The sequence below is a fragment of the Natator depressus genome, chromosome 1 (assembly GCF_965152275.1).
Source record: "Natator depressus isolate rNatDep1 chromosome 1, rNatDep2.hap1, whole genome shotgun sequence".
Taxonomy (NCBI): domain Eukaryota; kingdom Metazoa; phylum Chordata; order Testudines; family Cheloniidae; genus Natator; species Natator depressus.
The window spans coordinates 74,662,200-74,687,537 of record NC_134234.1 but is presented as its reverse complement, the minus strand read 5'-3'; the positions used below and the strand labels follow the sequence as shown (position 1 = coordinate 74,687,537).

Genomic DNA, 25,338 nt, shown 5'->3' with positions numbered 1-25,338 from the left:
CTGACGTGAAAGGAATGTGGTTTCCCCACCTAAGAGTTACTTCCACAGTACTTTGGAAGAAAATGAGAATGTATTTACCTAACACATATACAGACCCATCAAGCTAATAAGGGGTGAAGGCAAACTTTTTACTATCATGGTGGGCAGGAGATTGACAATAACATGTCTAATGTTCATTCAATTGCACTGGAGGGGGAAGGAACTAAAATATAATTTGCATTTGAGCAGACAGACCCAGTGGCAGAAGAAGCAGCAGAACACTCCCTTCAAGACTCCATGTTGCCTTCTTCATGACTGGGAATGGTCTTTTATCTGAAGGTATCCTTCAGAAGTATCCATTTCAAAGATTCAATGGACTGTAAAAGAGAGGGATACAGAATCCCTAGTTAACTATCTTTCACTGAAGAAGACTAAGGTACCAGCCCTTTGATTTTGAGGGGGGATAGATCCTGACCCAGGAGTTCAGTCAACCATCTTGATGGAAACATGTGGAGAGGATTTTACCTTGAACCAAGTCTAGCTTGTAAAATGCTTTCTAATGACTAAAATTTATCTTTATTTCTGTTATAATCATTTCTGACTTTAATCCTTATATTTGTACTCACCTAAAACCTATTGCTTTGGAATTAAATTACCCTGTTTTCTTTTTTTAATCTCAACCATTTCAGTGCTGTGTTTGAACTGAACTGTTCGATAATCTCAGCTAAAGTAACAAACTGTTGGATATTGACTTTTTAAAGGAGAAATAGACCTTAACATTCTTTTGATTGTTCTAGGACAGGGCTGAACTTTCCAGAACACATGCTTTTTGGGGCTGTGAAGAATATGGAATCACCTTCTCAGTTGTTAACCAAGGCTGATGGAGACCAGTGGAAGTCTGTGGTATTGCATGCAGGCTCCTGGATCCAAAATGTTGGAGCCAGGCTACTCAATACACAGACATAGGGTGCATACTTGTTGCTGACTGTGAGAATCCCAGGCACAGAGCTGCAGTAGCAAAGCTTTTAAGGCATTACAGGGTAAGAGGTGACACAACTCTACACTGGTCTGGATTGCACCTCAGAACATGACGAGGCATTGTTAAAGTGTAAATTCAAACACAACCACCAGACCAATCTGGAACTTGGAAAGCTCTAAAGACACAAATTGAGAATTAATTTTAAGTGTCAGAGTTTGGCTGACTGCTGCAACATTCAAAGGCAGGCTACCACAAGCATAACAGATGGGTGTTCTACCTGACTTTCCAAGCACAGTGCAAGTGTAACTTGAATGTCCTGCAGGCATTTAAATTGCACAATTAAATTGAATGCAACACCAATAAATTATTCCTTGTGCAGTCTTTAAATGTATACTCACAAACATGTATCTGGGGACAAAAAATGTAGGCCACACTTACATGATGGTGACGCAGTGATGCTAAAAACAATTTGAGGGTCATGGTGGACAATCATCTGAACATGAGCTTGCAGTGTGATGCTGTGTCCAAAAAAGCCAATGTGATCCTGAAATGCATAAACAGGAGAATCTTGAGTAGGAGTTGACAGTATTTTACCTCTGTATTTGGCACTGGTACAACAACTGCTGGTATACTGTGTCCAGTCCTGGTGTCCCCAATTCAAGAAGGATGTTGTAAATTGGAGAGGGTTCAGAGAACCAAGAGAATGATGAAGGGATTAGAAAAAATGCTGTAGAAACTCAAGGAACTTAATGTGTTTAGTTTAACAAAGAAAAGGTTAAGGGGTGACTTGATTAGTCTATAAGTAGCTACATGGGGGAGCAAATATTTAATAATGCAGAGACAGGTATAATCAATAGCTGGAATCTGAAGCTAGACAAATTCAGAGCAGAAATAATGTGTACATTTTTAATGGTGAGAGTAATTAAATTGGAGGATTGGGCCAAAAGAAATCTGATGAGGTTCAATAAGGATAAGTGCAGGGTCCTGCACTTAGGACGGAAGAACCCAATGCACCGCTACAGACTAGGGACCAAATGGCTAGGCAGCAGTTCTGCGGAAAAGGACCTAGGGGTGACAGTGGACGAGAAGCTGGATATGAGTCAGCAGTGTGCCCTTGTTGCCAAGAAGGCCAATGGCATTTTGGGATGTATAAGTAGGGGCATAGCGAGCAGATCGAGGGACGTGATCATCCCCCTCTATTCGACATTGGTGAGGCCTCATCTGGAGTACTGTGTCCAGTTTTGGGCCCCCACTACAAGAAGGATGTGGATAAATTGGAGAGAGTCCAGCAAAGGGCAACAAAAATGATTAGTATGATGTATGAGGAGAGGCTGAGGGAACTGGGATTGTTTAGTCTGCAGAAGAGAAGAATGAGGGGGGATTTGATAGCTGCTTTCAACTACCTGAGAGGTGGTTCCAGAGAGGATGGTTCTAGACTATTCTCAGTGGTAGAAGAGGACAGGACAAGGAGTAATGGTCTCAAGTTGCAGTGGGGGAGGTTTAGGTTGGATATTAGGAAAAACTTTTTCACTAGGAGGGTGGTGAAACACTGGAATGCGTTACCTAGGGAGGTGGTAGAATCTCCTTCCTTGGAAGTTTTTAAGGTCAGGCTTGACAAAGCCCTGGCCGGGATGATTTAATTGGGGATTGGTCCTGCTTTAAGCAGGGGGTTAGACTAGATGACCTCCTGAGGTCCCTTCCAACCCTGATATTCTATGATCCTATGATTCTAATTAAACATTGAAACAATTTAGCAAGGGTTGTGGTGGATTGTCTATCACTGACTATTTTTGAATAAAGATTAGATTTTTCCCCCTAAAATATATGCTTTAAGAATTATTTTGCTGAAGTTCTATGGCCTTTGTTATACAGGAGGTGGCATTATGATATTTTCTATTTCATAATGTATCCCTTTCCTTATGGTTACTAACTCTCTTTTAGCTATTTTGACAGCTGCTTCACATTGAGCAGTTGTTTTCAGAGAACCATCCATCATGGTTCCAAGATCTTTGAGTGCTAACTGCTAATTTAGACCCCATTAGTTGGTATGAATAGCTGGGATTATGTTTTCCAATGTACATTACTTTGCAATTATCATTATTGAATTTGATCTGCCATTTTCTTGTTTGGTCACCCAGTTTTGTGAGATCCCTTTGTAACTATTCAGTCAGCTTTGGACTTAATTATCTTGAGTAATTTTGTATTATCTGTAGATTTTGCCGACTCACTGCTCACCTCCTTTCCCAGATTATTTATGAACATATTGAACAGCACAGGTGCCAGCACAGTTCCTCAGGGCAGCATGCCTTTCTCCACTGTGAAAACTGACCATTTATTCCTACCTTTTGTTTCCTGTCTTTTAAGCAGTTACTGATCCATGAGAGGACCTTCCCTCTTATCTGGTGGCTGCCAATTTTGCTTATTCAAAGGCTTTCTGAAAGTCCAAGTGCACTGTATCCACTGGATCACCCTGGTCCACAGGGTTTTTGCCACCTCAAAGAATTCTAATAGATTTGTGAAGCATTATTTCCCTGTACAAAAGCTGCTTTAATTCTTCCCCCACATGTCATGTCCATCTCTGTGTCTGATATTTCTGTTCTTTACTATAGTTTAAACCAGTTTGCCTGGTAGGCAAGTTAGGTTTACCAGCCTGTACATGCCAGGATCATCTCTGGTACCTTTTTAAAAAAATTGACATTATATTAGCTATCCCCCAGTCATCTAGTACAAAGGCTAATTAAAGTGATAGATTACATACCACAGTTAGTAGTAGTACAGTGTCATATCAGAGATCCTTCAGAACCCTTGGGTGAATACCATTTGATGCTGGTGACGTATTACTGCTTAATTTACCAATTTGCTCCCAAACCAACTTTGTTGACATCTTAATCAGGGACAGTACCTCAGATATATCACCTAAAAAGAACGGCTCCAATATGGGAATCTCCCTCAGATCCTGTGGGGTGAAGACTGATGCAAAGAATTCATTTAGCTTCTTCACAGAGGCCTTGTCTTCCTTAAGTGCTCCTGTAGCACCTTGATCTTCCAGTGGCCCAACTGATTGTTTGGCAGGCTTCCTGCTTCTGAGGTAGTTTTAAAAAAAATGCTGTTAATTTTTGTATTTTGCTCGTTTTTCTTCAATTTTTTTTGGCCTGCCTCATTATACTTTTATACTCAACCCACCAGAGTTTGTTCCTATCTGTTTTCCTCAATAGGATTTGACTTCCAATATTTAAAGGATGCCTTTTTGCCTCATTACCAATTGTTTTACTCTGCTGTTTAGACATGGTGGCATTTTTTTGGTCCTCTTACTTTTTTTTTTTTTTTTAGTATTTATTTGGGGTATACATTTAGTATGAGCCTCTACTGTGGTTTTAAAATAGTCTCCATGCAGCTTGCATGTATTTCACTACTGTTACTTTGTTCCCTTTAATTCCCATTTTAACTAGCTTCCTCATTTTTGTGTAGTTCCCTTTTTGGGAACAAAAACATTTCAGAATGGCTGGTTGCCAGCCAATGGGAGCGCGGAGCCAGTGCTTGGGGCGGGGGCAGTGCACGGAGCCCCGTGGCCCCTCTGCCTAGAAGCTGGACCCGTTGCTGGCTGCTTCCGGGGCACAGCATGGTGTCGGAAAAGGTAGGCACTAGCCTGCCTTAGCTGGGCAGCACCGCCGATGGGACTTTTAATGGCCCAGTTGGCAGTGTTGACCAGAGCTGCCTTGACCCGCTGTCTTACATGCCATGACCAGTAGTGGGTTGCGACCCAGGGTTTGAAAAACACTGTTCTAACACACCTAATCTAGACCAGGCCTCCATGGTTAATCAGCACATTACCTTACATGCTTTCTAAAATACTCCTAATTTTCCCAATTTAAACCAACAGAAAATTCCACACACAGTGAGGGTGTAATGTGGAGAAAGCATGAAATGAGCTCAGAAACCACTGAATAATAATAATTAATAATAAACTGTTTATTCTTAAATGAGAACTCAAGCAATAGGTTTGGTGATTAATTTTCCCCTGAGAATAATGTTTTGAAGATGTTTTCTCCCATTGAAGTTACCCCATTTCTAGGACAAATGATTTGCATGGTTTTCACATTTTAGCATACAAGACTGATAGATACATTCTTTGTAGGGTTGATGCCTTAATAGAGATTGAAATGAGTTGACTCTCTCCACTATGAGGGCAGGATCATGCCCTATTACACTTGTGTTTTATAAGCCGTTGTCACAAATATAGTTTTTCATCTGCAATATTTATGCCCCCTAATGTATTCATAATTATTTTCTTTGGCAAGCCATATTTTACAACACATTGGCTTGTTTATTTTATAAAGCTCTATAATTTGAATAGAGGGTCTACAACTTTTCAGGGTTCATGAATCCCTCGTTTGAAAGACATAACTGTAGAATTGCCATATTTTGGCTAAAATGTAGACTTTTAAAAGGACAGATGTACTGAACTGACTGGTCTGTTCCTGAAATTCTTATATCCTCTGAGCTGTTTGCTTGAAATTTTAAGCTGCTAAAGAAAAAAGCTCCTTGAGTCAACCTTGGAAATACCTCACAAACAAAAGGCTGTTGAAAGAGAGGGACTTAAAGGGAATCAAACCGATTTTTAACCTTACAGAATCTCACCACTGTAACGCTTGGTGAGCATACCACATCATACTTGCTGTGTCACTTTGTAGCCCTCTTGTTAACTTTCCCCTTTTCAGACCTTCTAAAGCGATTTTTTTAAACTGCTTAGACATCAATAAAGCTGTTTCTTAAAGTACTGAGATGTATAACAAATGTATTTAATTGCACCTTGGGTCAGCTGTGTACAGGGCACAGAAATGTAGTGACAACTTAGCCTTCCCGATCACATTTCCTCTTGATTGTACTGTGAATGCTTGTGGCTTGTGGGAACGTACTTGATTGTTATATTAGAGGGCCAGCCTTAAATCTTGGCTACGTGGGCTACTTGAGACCCATGCCACCTGCCAACCCACACACACATTTCATAGCAGTGTTCTATTTCTGTACATACTTTACTATCATAATATTAATCCCATTTCATCTTGGGTTATTTAACAGGCTACATTTATAAAACAGAAACAAAAGATAATAGCTAGATAAAAAACACCCATGTGCCTCGCAGGTGCAGTTATAAAATGTTTTCAAAGGGTATTGAATTAATTCCTCTATCTATTTTTCTGAAGCTTAATATGCAACCATTAAAGAGTCTCCACACATGTAAAACACCAGACAACTTGAAGGTTTTGAGCACTCAGTTTTCACAGTGGGACAGAACAAAGTACTATGGCATGATGCTTCTAAATTATGATTCACTAGGAAGATCCAGAGAATTCAATAACTCTCAACTTACAAACCTGCACAGGTGGAAGTATTTTAAGGTGAAACTTTCAGTCTACATGGAGATTTTACCAGAAGACTCCCATTATGAATAATGGGAGTTGCTAGCAATGGGTAGAAAGCTCTAGAGACTGATTAAGTAAAACACTGAATGTAGGGACACACATTCTGTGACTTTATGTGATCTTCGTGACTTCTGCAGTGGCCAGTGTGGCTGACCCCAAGGCTGCCCAAGCAGCTGGCTCGGGGGCCAACCCTGCTCAGGTGGCCCCAGGGCCAACCACACTGGCTGCTGCTGGAATGCCACTTGGGCAGCCCCGCAGTCAGCCACACCGGCCACTGCAGGAGCGGCCCAAGGCCAGCCGCACCAGCTGCTTCTTGGGTGGTCCCCAGGGTGGCCGGAGCAGCTGCTGCTCTGGTGGCTCCCAGCAGTGATTCCTAGGGCGGTTGGAGTTGCCACTGCTCTGGCAGCAGTTCCCGGGGTGGACGGAGCAGCTGCTGCTCCAGTGACCCCCGACAGCTGGTGCCACTGGCCCTGGCACCTTCCCCAGGAGTAGCCTCCTGGAGTACTCCCCCCAGCAGCGCCCCCCCTCCCAGCAGCAGCCCCTTCAGCAGCAGCCGCCCCAAGATTTAGTCAGGGGTATTTATAGTATAAGTCAAGGACAGGCCACGGGCCATGAATTTTTGTTTATTGCCTATGACCTGTCCATGACTTTTACTAAAAATACCCATGACTAAATCATAGCCTTACTTATAATTCATTATACAGTTTTCAGAAAGAAAGTTTATAAATGAAATCTCAGAAGAATAACTGCACAGAAGTAAAATTATGGTAACGTCCTGGATCCTGCACAGTCCTTTGCACATACTTAACTTGAGGCACCTTTATACACTTTTTTGCAGACAGTGGGATAAATGTGAGAAGTTAGCCTGTGTTGTCTCACAGGATCAAGGACAAAGACTGTATTTGAAGAACAGCTAGCCAAAGACTGAGAAAGTAATAGCAAAAAAAATCAGTACATCAGAAGCAGGAAGCCTGCTAAACAGCCAGTGAGGTCACTGGACGATCAAGATATTAAAGGAGCACTCATTGAAGATAAGGCCATTGCAGAGAAACTGAATGAGTTTTTTGCATCAGTCTTCACAGCTGCGGATATGAGGGAGATTCTTTTTAGGTGACAAATCTGAGGAACAGTCCCAGATTGAGGTGTCATTAGAAGCTGTTTTGGAACAAACTGCTAAATTAAACAGTAATGAGTCACCAGGACCAGATGGTATTCACCCAATAGTTCTGAAGGAACTCAAATGTGAAGTTGCAGAACTACTAACTGTGGAATATACTATCATTTAAATCTGTTTCTTCACCAGATGACTGGAGGATAGCTACTGTGATGCCAATTTAAAAAAAAAGATCCAAAGGTGATCCCGGCAATTACAGGCTGGTAAGCCTAACTTCAGTACTGGGCATATTGGTTGAAACTGTCGTAAAGAAGAGAATTATCAGACACATAGATGAACATGATTTGTTGGGGAAGAATCAACATGTTTTTTTGTAAAGGGAATCACCAATCTACTAGAATTCTTTGAGGGGTCAACAAATATGTGGACAAAAGTAATCCAGTGGATACAGTGTATTTACATTTTCAGAAAGCCTTTGACAAGGTCCCTCACCAAAGGCTCTTAAGCAAAGTAAGCTGTCATGGGATAAGAGGGAAGGTCCTCTCATGGATCAGTAATTGGTTAAAAGATAGGAAACAAAGGGCAGGAATAAATGGTCAGTTTTCAAAGGGGAGAGAAGTAAATAGTGGTATCCCCCAGTGATCTGTACTGGGACCTGGGCTGTTTGACATGTTCATGAATGATCTGCAAAACGGAGTAAATAGTGAGGTGGCAAAATTTGCAGATGATACAAAGCTACTCAAGATACTTAAGTCTAAAGCAGACTGCAAAGAGTTACAAAGGGATCTCACAAAATTGGGTAAATGGGCAACAAAATGGCAGATGAAATTCAGTGCTGATAAATACAAAGTAATGCACATTGGAAAACATAATCCCAATTATACATATAAAATGATGGGGTCTAAATTAGCTGTTACCACTCAAGAAAGAGATCTTGGAGTCATTGTGGATAGTTCTCTGAAAACATCCACTCAATATGCAGCAGCAGTCAAAAAAGCTAACAGAATGTTGGGAATCATTAAGACAGGGATAGATAGTAAGTCAGAAAATGTCATAGTGCCTCTGTATAAATCCATGGTACGCCCACATCTTGAATACTGCATGCAGATGTGGTTGCCCCATCTCAAGAATGGTATATTGGAATTGAAGAAGGTACAGAAAAGGGCAACAAAATTTTTTAGGAGTGTGGAACAGGGTCCATATGAGGAAAGATTAATAAGACTGGGACTTTTCATCTTTGAAAGAGATGATTAAGGGGGGATCTGATAGAGGTCTATAAAATCATGACTGGTGTTGAGAAAGTAAATAATGAAGTGTTATTTACTCCTTCTCATAACAGAAGAACTAGGCGTCACCAAATAGATTTAATAGGCAGAAGGTTTAAAACAACCAAAAGGAAGTATTTCTTCACATAATGCACAGTCAACCTGTGGAACTCTTTTCCAGGGGATGTTGTGAAGACAAAGACTATAACAGGGTTCAAAAAAGAGCTAGATAAATTCATGGAGGATAGGCCCATCAACGGCTATTAGCCAGGATGGGCAGGGCTCGTGTCCCTTTCTTCTGTTTGTCAGAAGCTGGGAATGAGCGATGGGATGGATCACTTGATTACCTGCTTCGTGCATTCCCTCTGAAACATCTGGCCTTGGCCACTGTTGGAAGACAGTTTCCTTTGGTCTGATCAAGTATGGCCATTATGTTCTTATGAGGATGCCAAAGAAGATGATGTGGTCAGATGGAACTAGGAAGACGATATTGGCAGCTGTATTTTTTGTGGTTTGGGGTGGAGTGAGAGCACTGTGGATGTCAAGGAAGCCAGAGGAGAGGAAGCGACAGGGAGGATACTGGGATGTTCCAAGAGCACCATAGAAGGGGGTGTGGTTGGAGAGGGAAGAGTGCTTTGAAGGAAAGAAAAGGAGGAAGAAATTAGAGGAATAACTAACTATTCAGTCAGTTTTGACTGTGTTGCATTTAAATTGATGACAAGACATCAGGAGGAGATGTTGGAGCAAGAGGCTGACATGCAGGATTGGATGGAGGGAAGACAGGTCAAGAATGGAAAAGTCTATTTGAGTCATCAGCATAATGATTGGAAGTCAAAGCCATACGCATAGAGGAGCTTGCCTACAGAAAGTGTGTAAAAGGGGAAAAGAAGGGACTGAAGGACATGACTTTTGTCTTCTTTCATCAACTGGTTATTTGTTTCAAATGTAAATCATTTAGACTACAACTGTTAAGTGAAAACATATTTTTCTCTGTAGTGTAATTAGTTTCATAATTCAGTCCTGTTCCTTCTCAGTAAACTCTAGCATCCAACAGATAGCTGTCTTATGAAAATGTACACGTGATTATTCATGTTCTAGCTACAACATATGTAATTACAAATTTTACGTTTGTGAGCTCCCAACAATGCCACTACTCAGTACGACATAATTTTCTTTCTAATTACGAGAGTATATTACTATGCTCACCTACCCTGATTTTCAATTCAGCTTTGCTCATTGTCTGCCCTTAAACCTGACAAAAAACATCTTTAGAAAGTGTTGACTAAATTAGGACATTTCATTTTTGCTGATGGATCTATATCACTTTTTGGTGTGGTTTTCAAAACAAGCAATATAATAGCAACCCACCATAATGTTTTGTGGGCAGCTGTTCCTTTTTTCAGAGCCTTCCAAACCTTCAACACTAAATAGAACATGCATTTCTTTCCTTCTTACTCTTCAATTTATCATTTTAAAATGTCTCTGGTTTATTTCTGGTGCCATTTTGGCTGCAAGGACTATATCATTCTTGTTACCACTGCACAGCAACCCATCTCTTCGCTGCTACAGTAACATTGCATGGTAAGAGATGTAGCACAATATTGCTTTTGATGTATTAATGGTGAAATCCTGTCCTCCTTATTCAGTGAAAACTTCAGTGGGAGTTTTGACTGAGTAAGGAGGACAGGATTTTTGCCGTAAACAAGGAAGCAAAATTAACACCAGCTTTCAGAAATTTCTCAAAAGAAGGATTTTTCTTTTCCTCAGATGAGTTTACTGCTGGTTTAACAAATGACATGAAATCTCTGAGATTTCTTTAGCCATTGCTAAATATAACTCTTTGGCTGACTTTCTGAATAGAAACCGCCTACAGAACATTATATATAAAGGACTTTATTTTCCTCTCACACTTGATTTATGCCAGTTTAACTCTACTGACCTCAACTGATTTACTTTTGATTTACATCAGTGTGAGAGGAGAATCAGGCTGGGACGTCAGTTGATGAAGGAAATATAAAATGTTACACAATCCTGAAGACTGGTCACTACCTGAATGTCAAGAATAAAAACAAATGTATATGGTGGCTTCCTTTCAGAAGGCACCACTCAAGACCTTGGGGATGTATATGTTCTGCTCCGGTCTCTATCCTATCAGTGTTACGAAGCTGGTTATGTGGCCTCTGTAGAGAACTGACAAACAGGAATGATGCATCATAAATAGAAAAATGATTATGTACTAGGGATGAAAGAAAAAGATCAAAACCCTTCCCCCAAACTGTATAATTTGTCTCTAACCAATAAATAGTAAATCTCCCAAATTAACAGTAATACACCATGAAAACACAGTACATTGTTTGTTCAATCGCATTGTCTTAATAAGTTTAGGTAACTTAATGCTTTTTTTATTGGCTAGTTCTTTTACTGATTGACCTATATTCATTCATATGAAGTGGTTTACATGATACAGCTATTCCCGAGCCTGATTCTGATCTCACTTAGTTTGGTATACACCATAAGGGTCTTCATGATAGACCATGGACATGTGGTGTTCTACAGTCAACATGGAATCAGAATCAGATCACCTGCTATAATTGTTCCCATTGTCCCCAGACACAGCAAATTCTAAAGGTCTTCTGATATTTCCCCTACTTACACAGGACTAGATTAATTTCTTCTTGTATGTGGCCATGCAACAGGGGTGAGAGAAAGAAAGAAAACTCTCCCTTGCATAGCTGCTACTCACTTGCTCCCACAGTGAGGGAGAAACCTATTGAAAAGGGGACAGGGATTATATGGAATCATGACTCTATTCTCTATGCACTAGTCAACTCATAGTCTTTTTTTTTTAATTCTCATTGCTTCTTAATTTCTCGAATTTCAGGGAGTAAATGAGTAAAATAGTCTGAGTAAATGAGTTCAGCTTCCTTTGAATTAGCGGGAAATATGTAGCAGATAGTCACATTTTAAAAGAACTGGAGGCCTCTAAAGAGTACCTCTACATAATGTTCTTGAGATATGCTATTTACATTGGTATCACTGCATGATTAACGTATTACATTTGGTAAGTTGTACATAAAAAAAGTGTGTGTGTGAAAGCACATATTTCCATCTATACCCCAGTGCCTTTATCTATGATGAGACTTCTGCATATCAGCTATTTTGTGTAATGACTGGAATAACTTTATCACCTGAAAAAAGCCAATTGAGTGGTGCTTTCTTTGGACAATTCACTTGGGAGCCTGTTAGCCTCATTGCAGAACAGAAACAGTTCCATCTTAATTAAAGTGGTATTTGGAGTTGTTGGTAACACATGGATTCCCAGGGAAATTGCCCAAAACACTTTAGTTAAGCTACATGAGGTCCATGCTGCAGATCTGACTGAAGAATGTAGCCTTAACCTATAGAGGTGCAATAAATCAGTTCAGGAAGAGAATTCCAGAAAGTGGATGGACTCAATAGTAAGCCATAGGTTCTGTGGGTACAAGCATCTGCGAACATTAGAGACACATATTGTTATCCAAGTCAAGCCCCAGGGATATAAAAAAATCCAGCCAAGTTTTGCTTTGTTATGTAGGTGAAACCCCACTAATGTCAATGGAACCACAGCTGTGCAACAGAGCATAAAGTGAGTTTAAACTTACAGAACATGTGCCTGATTTAGGGTGACCAGACAGCAAGTGTGAAAAATCAGGACGGGGTGGGGGGTAATAGGAGCTTATATAAGAAAAAGACCCCAAAATCAGGACTGTCCCTATAAAATCGGGACATCTGGCCACCCTAGCCTGATTATACATCCCCCCACTGCCTCAACTTTGAAAAGACTAGGGGCTCAGCCTGAAAGCCTGAGATATGCCACAGATTCATAACAAATGCAGAGGACAAGCATGTGGATCCTGGCCATACCTCCAGGGTGTTTGTCCCTTATAACTACTTGCATGACCCTCCTGGCACACTTAGAAGCATGATTCCCTTACAACACATGCCAGCAATGGTTAGCCCCTGACATTCTTCTGCATGCCTGCATCACACATCCTCTGAAGGGGACAGAATGCATGAAACATATAAAGGGAATTACAACTGTATTAGGAAGTTGTAACAACTGAGCAGAGGGCCACGTGGAAATCCTCTGTCTGATAAATAGCTGGAGCATGCTGCAGAGAGTGGGTGTTACTTGCATGTACCCCTCTACTTCACCTTGAAGTGTCCTTTCTCCCCAAAGATGAAAAGCCCTGACCCCACAATTGGAGCAATGAAGGCTCCATGACTTCAAGAAACAGGAAGGCCCATGCCCTCTCCCTTCTGTCCATCTGTTTTTTATCTGCCACACTTTACTCTATACACAGCATGCAGCAGAAGGTAGCATTGTGGCCAATAACACTCACTGGTGTCTGGCTTTATTTAAAAAGTTAAGTTACTGTAACTTACGTGAACAGCACTTACACAGACAGTTACCCAAGCTGAAGCTTACCTTGGCGACATTAAACAGGGCAATATTTCCATAAGAATGAACAGTTCTTGAACAATTTCTCCAATCTATTAGGTACAAACAGACTTTTTGTCAACATCAGGCATACATGTTTCTCTTCCTGTTTTTTCCTTGCAGAAATATTTATTGAGGACAATGCTGATGAAATCCCACTCTCTATTTCTGTATGAGTTCTCTCGTATCTCTCTCCTACAATATTTGTACTTGGTCAGGCAGTACCAGATCTTGTTCCAAATCCATATCTCTGTCAATTCCTGCTCAAAGCTCCTAGTGCCATAGAGAAACTATTAGCATTTATTGACCTTCAGAACCAGTAATTTAATCAGTGGGGCACCAAAATCGATTATTCTCAGCTTGGCATATGATAAACTAGAGTGAGTTCTTTCCCCAAGAGTGTGCACTTGGCAATAGCAGCACTTAGGGCATCCAAAGCATCTGAATCAGGTGAGCAGTATGCATTCAGGCAACTCCTATACTGAACTGTAGCTTCAGCTCTCATGTACTGCACATGGCTGATGTCTGGTGATGTTGCTGAATACTGTGTAAAGTGTTTCTTTACCCATTAGGCCAAAACCTGTTCTCAACCACACACGCACAGCTCCCACTGAAGCATAACTGAGAACAGATTTTTTCCCCTCTGTGATCATAAGAAGACTATCAATATTTTAAATTGGTTAAAAAGAACATGTACTTGGTAGAAACAGAGAATTAAAAACAAAACAAAACAAGACAGATTGGGAGAGGGTTTGAAGTTTAAGGGTTTTAACACTTTCTTCCTATGTCCTCTATGGCTAAACACACAGAAGGCATCGTTAAAAAATATATGCATCCCATGCTACCAAATGTTCCTTGTAAAACTGGTGTTCCATTGTTTTCAGTGGAATTCCACTCTAAAGGTGAACTGCAAAGGGTAGCTCAAAATTCAGTTAACCCAGATATAGGACAGGGATGGTGTTCCTAGCTTCTGTTTGCCAGAAGCTGGGAATGGGTGACAGGGGATGGATCACCTGATGATTACCTGTTCTGTTCATTCCCTGTGAAGCACCTGGTATTGGCCACTATCAGAAGACAGGGTACTGGGCTGGAGAGGGACCTTTGGTCTGAACCTGTATGGCTGTTCTTATGTTCTTAGGTGTCGAATATCCCCAACAATGAGCTGTGGGAGGTTTTCTGCTTAAAAATACATTTTTAGAAGCATCTTTAAAAACAAATGTATCCTCCATGAAAGACAATTGCTTCTCTGGGTTTGTCAGACATGTCTGCAATGTTTTTGATGACTTTCTGTTCAACTCTTCCCAGGGTGAGTACAGCAATTTGCGCTCACTTACTCATGTGTCCAAAGGCCCCTGTCGGGATCCCGGCCCTACTTGGGCTATAGGAATCCTGCTATGAAGAGCTTGCACTCAAAGATTGAGCAACTATTTCGGTTGATGTGTGATTTTCACTAATGTGAGTAGTAAGCATGTGTATAAATGTCTGCAGAAATGGGACATAAAGAAATATAACAAACAGTACCAGGGAATACTGACATTATACTTCTCAACCTCATAGGGGTGTTGTGAAGATAAATAGAGTAAAGATTGTGAGGGATTCAGATATTACCCTAATGGGGACCATATAAGTATAATAGGCAGGAGGTAAAAATAAAATTGCACTGTTAAGATAACTATTGCATGGTTTGATAGTTCAGCTAAAAGCCTATAACCAAGGGCAGGAATGGGACACAGAAATGTGCACGATGAGACCAGCTCTCTTCTCCCTCTTCACTCAGCTACAAGAGAAAACAACTATTTTTAGCCAAGTAATACTTAAAAAGAAACTGGGGGAAAATAATTTCAGCAGACATCAGTACATTTTTGAGCACTTTCTTCATATTTCTTTAATGAGACCCAGGTTAACTCTTTACCCAACTGAAGTTTCAGCACAGTGAGCACTGCTCATGTGGTAAAAGATTCAAATGAAAATCACAGTTCTCTCCCCTTATACACCTTCGTCCCGTTTACCCTAAGCTTCCCTCTCTAATATGAGCTCCAGTATTTTTTCCCCTTTGCAAACAACTGTTTTGCCGAACAAAAATTACTTTTCACACATGGCAAAATCTGACACTACATCAAACAAAATATTTGCTTTGCCTTTTCCTAAATCTATCAAAAGACAAAATTTTGAAAGCTAGTAATAAAAATATATATATTTAATGTAGGGTTGTTTTATGAGTAAAACATTATTAAAGGTGAAATTCAAGCTCTCAAAAGTTAGGAAATGCCAGCATTAAGGTTGCCTGTGCAACTTTAATTTGCCTCCTTAAGCGCGTGCAAATGATAGTCTTGTATTACATGACCACATAGTATTTCTTCCACTCCTGCATGAAATCAATGTGAGATTAGATATAAACCATATCATCTTTTACTATCCTGGGACTGATTTTTCTCTCACTTATACCAATTGTTGACCAGTCTCCTCCGTTGGCTTCAGTGGAGGTCCTTTTTTATTTATGTGAAACTGAAAGCAGAATAGGTCCTATGATTCTTTCACTGAAGCTGGTAAGAATGTTTTGATCTTGGGGGGGGGGGGGGGGAGAACAACAAAAGTGTTTAGATTAGTAGAAATTATTGAATGTTTTGTCAATAGAAAGGACATACCGACATTATTTATTAAGTCAACTTGGCCATGAGGGCCAGTTCTTTGCCCCTTTCCTCCTGCCTACTTCAATTTTAAAGGCATCAAGCACTGGCTATATTAAATATTCGCAGCTTAATTTCCAAATATAGCTAAAACAAGATAAAAGGCCCTGGTGGGAATTTTCCATTGAGAGCATTGGGAAGAGCAGGCTCAATATGTGCATACAAATGTAGAGCTCAGAATCTGTATCAGCTGTGGATTAAAACAGGCACACCAATCCTTTGACATATGAACAGAAAAGCCAGAATGTGTGGACACAATGGTGCAAGAGCAGTTTTGCAACTGGCATTTAAAAGAAAATAAATTGGAGGTGGTATCAATTAGCATTTCCCATTGAATAGATACATGGGTGCTTTTACCCTAAAAGCAAAAAGGCAAGCAGCCTGCTTGGATGTACTTAACACATGGGTTGATCTTGTCCTAATCTTGACAGATTCTGTGTAGAAACTGTAGGCTCAGAACAGTGGGAAGAAGAATGTGATTAGAATGGGTTAAATTTAAATGATCAGCAAGCGAGGTATAAAATATTACATTTTCTCGCCTATTTAATTAGCATAAGTACATTTTAATGTCTAATGAAGAGCTCATGTATGTTAGTGGCAAGGATTAACTCTAGTTATATAAAATGCAATACATGCACTTAAAGCATAAAATTGTCACCCTAGTAACTTGCAAAATTCAAACAGAAAGAGAGACAGTTTGGGAGAAACAGAAAACAGAGCCTGTGACAGATGGCAGAATTTGGCCTTCTCTCCATAAAGAGGGTTGAAAACAGCAGCCAGGATAGCAGAGACTGAAAACCTAGTGTGTTCAGTGGATTTAGTGGGATATTGGCAGAGATATAGGGAGCTTGTGGGGACTGAAGAGACTAGCTACCAGATAGCGGCATATATCTCCATTCTAAACCTTTTAAAAATGAGGTTCATTGACTATTTCTTTGGACCTTATTTTCTCCAAATCATTTTCCTCATCCCCATTGCTGTAAGTTTCAGGGACTTCCTCTCTCCTAGAACAGATTTCAGGTTTGATAGATGGATATCTAACAGTGATCATTTGCATGTGATTGGTATTAAAATTAGCTTATAACACGTATCTTTTCAGTCTGTCAGAGAAAGTGTTCCTAGGATTTCTACGGTACTGTCAGAACTTGATATGGCTAATAAACATGGAATAGAGGCTATTGTAATGCAGTCTGCTACCCAATAAACCTACACGTATTAAGCCTGATTCTCCTCTCCCTCACCAGTGTAGAGTGGATATAAAATGTTACTACCTGTTTTGGTAGTGTTTTACTCCCACTTTGCCCAAGTGTAATCAGCTACACCAGGTGCAAGATGAGAGAAACAATAGATGTGCGTGTCATAGTCTTACACTGGGCTTGATGGTGACATATCATTAGCCTCAGTACATATCTATATATTTAAAATTAGAAGATGCCGTGCTTGGTAAATTCACTAATTTTGTTTTTTTTTTAAGGAGAAAGTCCCATTCAATTACTATGGCTTCCCTATGTGTTTGTTAAAATTTGTTACCAGGGCTAATATTCTTGGTTTTGAGTAGTAAGTAATAGACATTTTTCCCCTTGGGTATACAATGCTATTTAACTTTATTCTTCACGATGTTGATCCCATCAAGTTCTAAGTTTCTGTAGAGAGATGACAGCCAAGGTAGTTTATCTTCTCTCCCTTTCCTCATGACTTGCATGTGTGCATGTGCACACGCACACAGAGAACTTGTTTGTAATTAAATTTCTCTGATGCTCATTTCATGGCTGTTCTGTGCAATAAAAAACTTGCACCATAGGGAAATCTTTACTGATGGGAAGTGAAGTCCGTAAAGAAATAACTAATAATTTTTTTTGTTCTAAGTTTTACAAAGTTATCTGCTAAACCAGGTACCTGAGCTAAGCCAAGTACTCTATGTAATTGTCATTCTTGTGAATAAAGGACATTTCAAACAGTGCTACCAGAAAAACTGGATGCTCCTAGTGGTAGCCATGTTAGTCTGTATCAGCAAAAACAACTAGGAGTCCTTGTGGCATCTTAGCCCTGGTCTACACTACAAGTTTAGGTCGAATTTAGCAGCGTTAGGTCGATTTAACCCTGCACCCATCCACATGACGAAGTTATTTTTGTCAACTTAAAGGACTCTTAAAATCGATTTTGGTACTCCTCCCCAACAAGGGGATTAGCGCTAAAATCGACATCACTGGGTCAAATTTGGGGTAGTGTGGACGCAATTCACCAGTATTGGCCTCCGGGAACTATCCCAGAGTGCTCCATTGTGACCACTCTGGACAGCACTTTCAACTCAGATGCACTAGTCAGGTACACGAAAAGCCCCGGGAGCTTTTGAATTTCATTTCCTGTTTGGCCAGCATGGCGAGCTCATCAGCACAGGTGACCATGCAGTCCCCCGAAAGCTGGGGGAACTGGATCTGATCGCTGTATGGGGAGACAAATCCATGCTATCAGAACTCCGTTCCAAAAGACATAATGTCAATATATATGCCAAAATCTCCAAGGGCAAATGTGAGGTGTTTACAATGTTCACAACTGCAGCGGTGAGCGGAGCAGGCTCCCACTTGCAGTGCTATGGCGTATGCGCAGGCAATCCAGGAAAAAGGGCGAGAAATGATTGTCTGCCGTTGCTTTCACGGAGGGAGGGAGCGAGGGAATGGTCACTGACGACACGTACCCAAAACCACTGGCGGTTTCCTTGTCCGTTATCTCAATTTTTTTAAATTAATAAAGAATGCATGGTTTCAAAACAATAGTTACTTGATTTTGAAGGGGGGAGGGTGGTTGGCTTACAGGGAATTAAAATCAACAAAGGGGGCGGGTTTGCATCAAGGAGAAACACGCACAACTGTCACACCGTAGCCTAGCCAGTAATGAAACTAGTTTTCAAAGTCTCTTGTGATAAGCAGTGTGCCTTGCTGTGCTCTTCTAATCAGTGTCTGGCTGCTCAAAACCGGACGCAAGGCAATTTGCCTCAACCTCCCACCCTGCCATAAACGTCCCCCTCTTACTCTCACAGATATTATGGAGCACGCAGCAAGCAGCAATAACAATGGGAATGTTGGTTGCGCTGGGGTCTGACCAACAACGCCAGCGAGCTTTTAAACGTCCAAAGGCACATTCTACCACCATTCTGCACTTGCTCAGCCTATAGTTGAACTGCTCCTTACTACTGTCCAGGCTTCATGAGCCATGGGAGCAAGGGGTAGGCTGAGGTAGGTGAAACTGCACGGTGCTGCCGGCTGGGAGAGCAGCCAGAGGCAGAAGCCTCCAGCTCACAGGAGATCAGGATAGCAGAGTTGCAGCGGAAGTGGTGGAGCAAGCAAAACACCATTGATGAGGATGGCTAGCAGTCCTACTGCACCGTCTGCTGCAGAGTTGCAGCAGAAGCAGTGGAGCCGTTCACCATGGATGCAAAGGCACCCAGGAGCTGCTGCTGTGTGGCCAAGGCAAAAGAGCAGGAGCCCTGGAGCTGTTTGTGTGGAATGTGCGCCTGCAAGACTTCTTCACCAGTGACAAAGGACAGGACTATGATGCACCTAAAATCTAAAAAGGCCTGCACATTTCCCAGAGTCACTAACCTTGATAACAGAATGTCAATGATTGCACTGGCTACTTGGATCACAGCAGCCCTCACAGTAGACTTGGACACAACAGCAGTGGTGAAGGTGAGCTGAGTGGGCTCCCGCTTGCAGTGCTATGGCGTCTGTGCGGTTAACCCAGGAAAAAAGCCATGAAACGATTGTCTGCCGTTGCTTTCATGGAGGGAGGGAGAGAGGGAGGGGTGACTGACAACATGTACCCAAAACCACCCTCAGCAATGTTTTTGCCCCATCAGGCATTGGGAGCTCAACCCAGAATTCCAATGGGCAATGGAGACTGCGGGAACTGTGGGATAGCTACCCACAGTGCACCGCTCTGAAAGTCTACACTAGCCATGGTACTGTGGATGCACTCCGACGACTTAATGCACTTAGTGGGGATGCACGCAATCGACTGTATAAAAGCACTTCCGAAAAATCGACTTCTATAAAATTGACCTAATTTCATAGTGTAGACATACCCTTAGAGACTACTCCTCGTTGTTTTTCTGGATACTCCCAGTATCTATAAACTATTGGAGCAAGGCACCTCCTTCGCCTTGCCAAGTTCAGAGTTTCCGCCTTGGTGGAGGGGAGGGGCCTGGAGTAAATTAGTCCCAATCCAGAGAGGTTTTTGTTCCTCAAGTGGGTTTTATTTTTCAATATTTACAAGATGGGCCTCAGGGTAGGTCCAAAGAGTATTCTTCAGCCAAACCAAAGAAACAAATTCATAACACAAAAAGGGAATATCTTTCCCTGTCCTTTCTCTGGGGTGTTTTCCTTGCAAGGTGCCAGTCATTCCCCAAACTGTGTGCTAGCATGGTTGCTTCCCCTGTAGGGAGGAGAGAAGCCTTCCACCAGGAGAAGCCTTTTCTCCCTGCTGCCACTAGGTGTGTTGCAGGTTGTCTCTCCTCCCTCTCTCTCACTAGAAAAGGGTTTGTTTGTTTGTTTGTTTGTTTGTTTGTTTGTTTAAAGAACTCAAGTATCCCTTGTGGACTCAGGTGTCCCAAGGCGACCTGAGGTAACGTCTTTTCAGCTCATGGGGAAAAGGGCTTCTAACTTTCTAAATCTGATGTCCCTGCCTTCCACCACCCTCTTACAACTGTCCGGTCTGACGTTGTCACAATGTTTAGGCACCAACGTGTTCAGTGCTCGACAAGACAGAAAAAGAGATGGTTCCTGCCCCTGCTATCAGTGAAAATACCTATCAAAATAATGAGTATGCCCACTGTAAATAATTTACATATTGGAAATTAATGTGTTTTTTACTAATTTAATTTATTTCTAATGGATAAATTCTAGGAAATCTACAAAAGTGCATTTATTGGCTTGTTTGTTACCTTTATGGGTATAATGAATACATTTTAACATTGAGGTAATATGTTAAATCCAAGACCTGTTGCAGCTTGAGAAAATGCTACCTTCCAAATTTCACTGTAAAATTTCAGCTTCTAATAATAATATTTAGCTCTTTTCATTCATAGATCTAAAGTACTTTAGAAAGTATCATTATCTCCTGTTTTCAGATGGGGAAACTGAGGCACAGAAAGGTGAAGTGAATCAGGCTCATTCACACAAGACGTCAATGAGGAACAGAACTTCAGGTCTCTTGACCTTGACTCCCAGACCAGTGCTCTAACTTCTGGACCACATTGCCGTGCTAATAATATATGATAGGGTGTGAAAGTCCAACCGTTCCTACGTTCAGCACACTCACAATTTATATCTGTGTTGTGGTCGGAGTCTTATTCTTGAGCTTACATCTTAAGTTAGATGGGGCATTCCAAATAAGTGCTGCTTAAAATCTTCATAACCACATGAACATGTACTCTGCGTAACCCACTTTTTACTTTAACAATTATTGTGAGAATGTTGTACAGAGCTTTTAGAAATAGTATTGGGACTATTTCCTGATCTCTCTGCATATCTAGTTGGATGCCTTAGTTGTCACTGGTTTAAATATGCAGATCTGGAGACAGCAGGAAATTAAAACCAATGAGCAAGATCTTAAGCTGGCGCAAACTGTATCTCCATTGACTTCTATTTACCACCGCAGAGGATCCAACATAATAAATTTCAGACATCTATAAGGATGCTATAAATAGCTTTTAAATACATAAATAATAGTTAATATTATGAATTTTGAGTTTAATAGACTATCTTGGTACCTTCCAAAACTCAAAGCAAGTGCTTTGCCAGTGGGAAGGTAAGTATCTCCTCCTTCTAGTGCTATAAATCTCTGGTTTGTAGCCCTCAAGAGAAACAGATTTCTGTCTATAAACCTATCATTACTAAAGTACTTAATATTGTCAATCCTGCAACTTGGGCTAGTGTAAATCAGGAGTGAAATTCCATATATGAAGAAAGAGGAAAACATTTTTTGCTTCTTAAATCCATCTGCCACAAAAGTGTCCTTTTGGAAGCTGGGATGTTAGAATAAGTCTGTTGGAGAAGGGTTAGTCAGTAGAGTGCAGTCAAGGAGGTAAAAATACATGATTATTGTCGTGTATTATATGGCTCTGAAAATTTATCCCACAACTATCACATCACATATTTCAGCTTTCTAGTGCCACCCTTCTGGTGCCACAGCTTTTCAAACAAGATTGCAAGGTACTATTATTTATGAGGAGGAACATGTATTTTTCCCACTATTCTCAACAAATTTCCCAAACATTTCAAATTCAGGCAGATACTAAGCTCTGAAATATTCAGCTCAAATGTTTTTAGAAAATAGAGTTATGGAAAAGAGAATAGAATGGAAGCATCCATAACATTTGGGATCAATACCTCTTCTTCCACCTCCACCCCCTAAAAAAGTGTGTCTCTTTAAATTATGAATCATGCACAGAATAATACTACTTAGCACTACATCATGTATGGTTCATCTAGTCAGAAATCAAATGGGGAAAAATGGACATTACCTTGAACTTTCAAATAATTCTGAATCTTATTTCTTTTAATAATGCAGGGTTAGTCATAAATGTTGCATCATCCATGAGCACATATAGGCATGCCATGAAAATCTCATGAGACAATCTCATGATCCTGTTACCCCGTTTTTGAAAATGGGCCTAACCAGAGGAATTATATAAATATTGTATTAAGACATGACATCATGCTTCTAAAAGACTAGAAAAAGAATAAAGTAGCATTAGATGCAAAATTGTAATGGAAGAAAATTGGCCAGGAAGTGTTCAAATATCTATATATTAATATCAAAATCCCAGGGTTCGGTGGGGGAAAAGGGAGGGAATCAAAGGGCCTGATTCTCAGCTGGTATAAATGTGTATCACTTTATTAATTTTCAAGAGAGCAACTTCAATTTACAGCAGATGAGAATCTGACCCTAAGCATGGATTTAGATACAGAATTTACCTCAAAGTTGTTTTTAGGACTAGGAGTACTTGTGACACCTTAGAGACTAACAAATTTATTTGAGCATAAGCTTTCGTGGGCTAAAGCCCACTTCCTCAGATGCATGCAGTGAAAGTACAGTATATATATATATATATATATATATATATACACAGAGAACATGAAAAAATTCGGGTTGACATAGAGTTGGTATGTCAACCCCCAGTTTGTCATGTTCTCTCTCCCTCTCTCTATATATATCTTCTTACTGTATTTTCCACTGCATGCATCTGAGGAAGTGGGCTTTAGCCCATGAAAGCTTATGTTCAAATAAATTTGTTAGTCTCTAAGATGCCACCAGTACTCCTCGCTCTTTCTGCTCATACAGACTAATACGGCTACCACTCTGAAACCTGTTTTTAGGACTGTTCTTCAAAGATAAAAAAGTTAAGATGTGGCCTAGTTGTTTGAATATGAGACTAAGAACCAGAACTCCTTATTAGGTCTGACTTTGAATGCCTCTGTAGCCTGTGGCAAGTCATTTTAACCACTTTCTCTATTTCCCCATCTGTAAAATGGACAAAAATGGATTCTGTGAGAATTAATTAGTTGATGTTTGTTAAAAAAAAAAACTCACCCAAAACTTTTCAATTGAAAATCACCATTTAATTGGTACGATTAAATAAATAGTAAACAGCTAATGTATGACAAAATATTGATGAAGAGATAATTAAAAAGATCCCCCTTTTTGTACACATATAATAGCAAATGATGAAGGATCAATTAAACCCTGCAAGGTATTAAATTTACCAGCCAGATGTCATCGTTCCAGGCACAATGTAGCATCTGCATGAAATTTGCACAACTGATATAATACTCTGGACCCAGACCATTCAGTGGAAAGCCAGCAATGATTCCATAATTCTAAACTTTGTCCTAGGACAAAGTTCTATAGTGAAGAATCAAACTCTACTGAATTCCTAAGGATGGTAATTTTAAGTTGAATATAATGTTGACACCCTGAATGACAGGAGAGAAATAATTGCTTTCCCTGCTGGGATCCATGAAGTGGATGCCCAGACAGTAGTGTCAGCCAGAGGGAGAGGAAAGAAAGCTTAATTTCTTCCTAACATAGTGCCTCCTCAAAGCCTGCTCCAGGTGGTGGAGAGAAGACTCCAGCCAACACATTTCCCTTCCAACCTTGGGGGAAGAAATGTATTTTGCGGGGAAGAGGATAGGAAAGATGCACAGAGCCCCTGGCCTAGTGGGCAAAATGGGGAACCCTACTGTGGGGGAGGGGAGAATGGCATGTGTGACAGATTTGAGGACCATTGTATACATTTATGAATGGCTTATGGATGATTGTGTTCTACTCCACAGGGGAAGATTGCAACAACTCTTCCAGGAATTAAAAAAAACCCCATATATGTGGAGGTAAATAGGGTAAATCCCTGAAACTGTTTTACCCCCACCTGAGGTAGTTTGCATGTACTGATTCAGGCTGTTTTTTCCAGAGACTAGGAAGCGCTGGATAGAAGACCTTACATTGAGGGGAGGGGCAACCCTCATGGAAGGGTTGGAAAGTCTTTGGCCTACTGGGGTCCCTCTTAAAACTGTTGGATGAACTCTGGTAAGCTTTTAGCATGCATATAGGATATTTTGTTGTTTTTTATGTTTTCTCTGCAATGCTTTTTCCTTAAGAATATGTATAGTTTGCTTTGTGAAGTTGCTTTGGTGGTTGATAATATACACACTGTTTAACCCCTGGAGAAAGGTTACCCACAGTTGCAGGACCTCTGCCAGATCTGCTGCAGAAATCACTGCAAGTACAGAGGGACTGCAAGCCTAAACCCAAGTTCTGGAGAAAGAGACATGACTTTGCCCAAGAGATGTGATGGCTACAAAGACTGAAACCTTTAAATAGGTGCCCTCCAGGAGAACCAGGAGGGTGGGGGCGTCAAAGGTGCAATTAACCTTGAAACTGTGACCTATATGGTGGTAGTGAGTGTGATCTATGACAGTGGAAAATTGTCAGTAAAGTGTCAAGAGCTGTGAAAGCAAGGATTGTAGAAGAGAAAGCAGTGCACAGGCCCTGGCCATGAGGCAGACTGGCTTTCTGGGAATATCACAGTGTTTGGTGGGAACTGTGCACCCTTAAAATCCCCCCGGTCAGAAAGGAATGGGAAAAGGGTCCCTACCCAGAGACACATGATAGCTGGAGGCCTGAGGCTTGACTGGGCACTCCTGGAGTGAACCATGGAGGGGGAAATACAGGTGCAGTTCCCTTGAAACTGTGTGACAGGGGCACAAAGAGCCCCTGGCATGGGGAAAAGGAGGAAATGGAGGGTATGCGTGGAAGTGAACATGAGGTTCACAGAGAGCTGCTGGCAAGGGGGAGATTATGGGGACTTTCATAGGAAGGAGGGGAAATGGGGGCACAGACCCCTTCCAATAATTT

General features: G+C 40.9%; 1 long non-coding RNA gene across 1 annotated transcript in view; it reads left to right on the top strand.

Moving 5' to 3' along the window:
- LOC141982233 (uncharacterized) overlaps positions 1–24,514 on the top strand; it is a 43,079-nt gene extending 18,565 nt beyond the window's left edge. Inside the window, exons 3-4 of the long non-coding RNA XR_012637992.1 lie at positions 24,261–24,314; positions 24,395–24,514. This is a non-coding gene — a long non-coding RNA (uncharacterized LOC141982233). The remainder of the gene's footprint in view (positions 1–24,260; positions 24,315–24,394) is intronic.
- Positions 24,515–25,338: the final 824 nt, after the last annotated feature.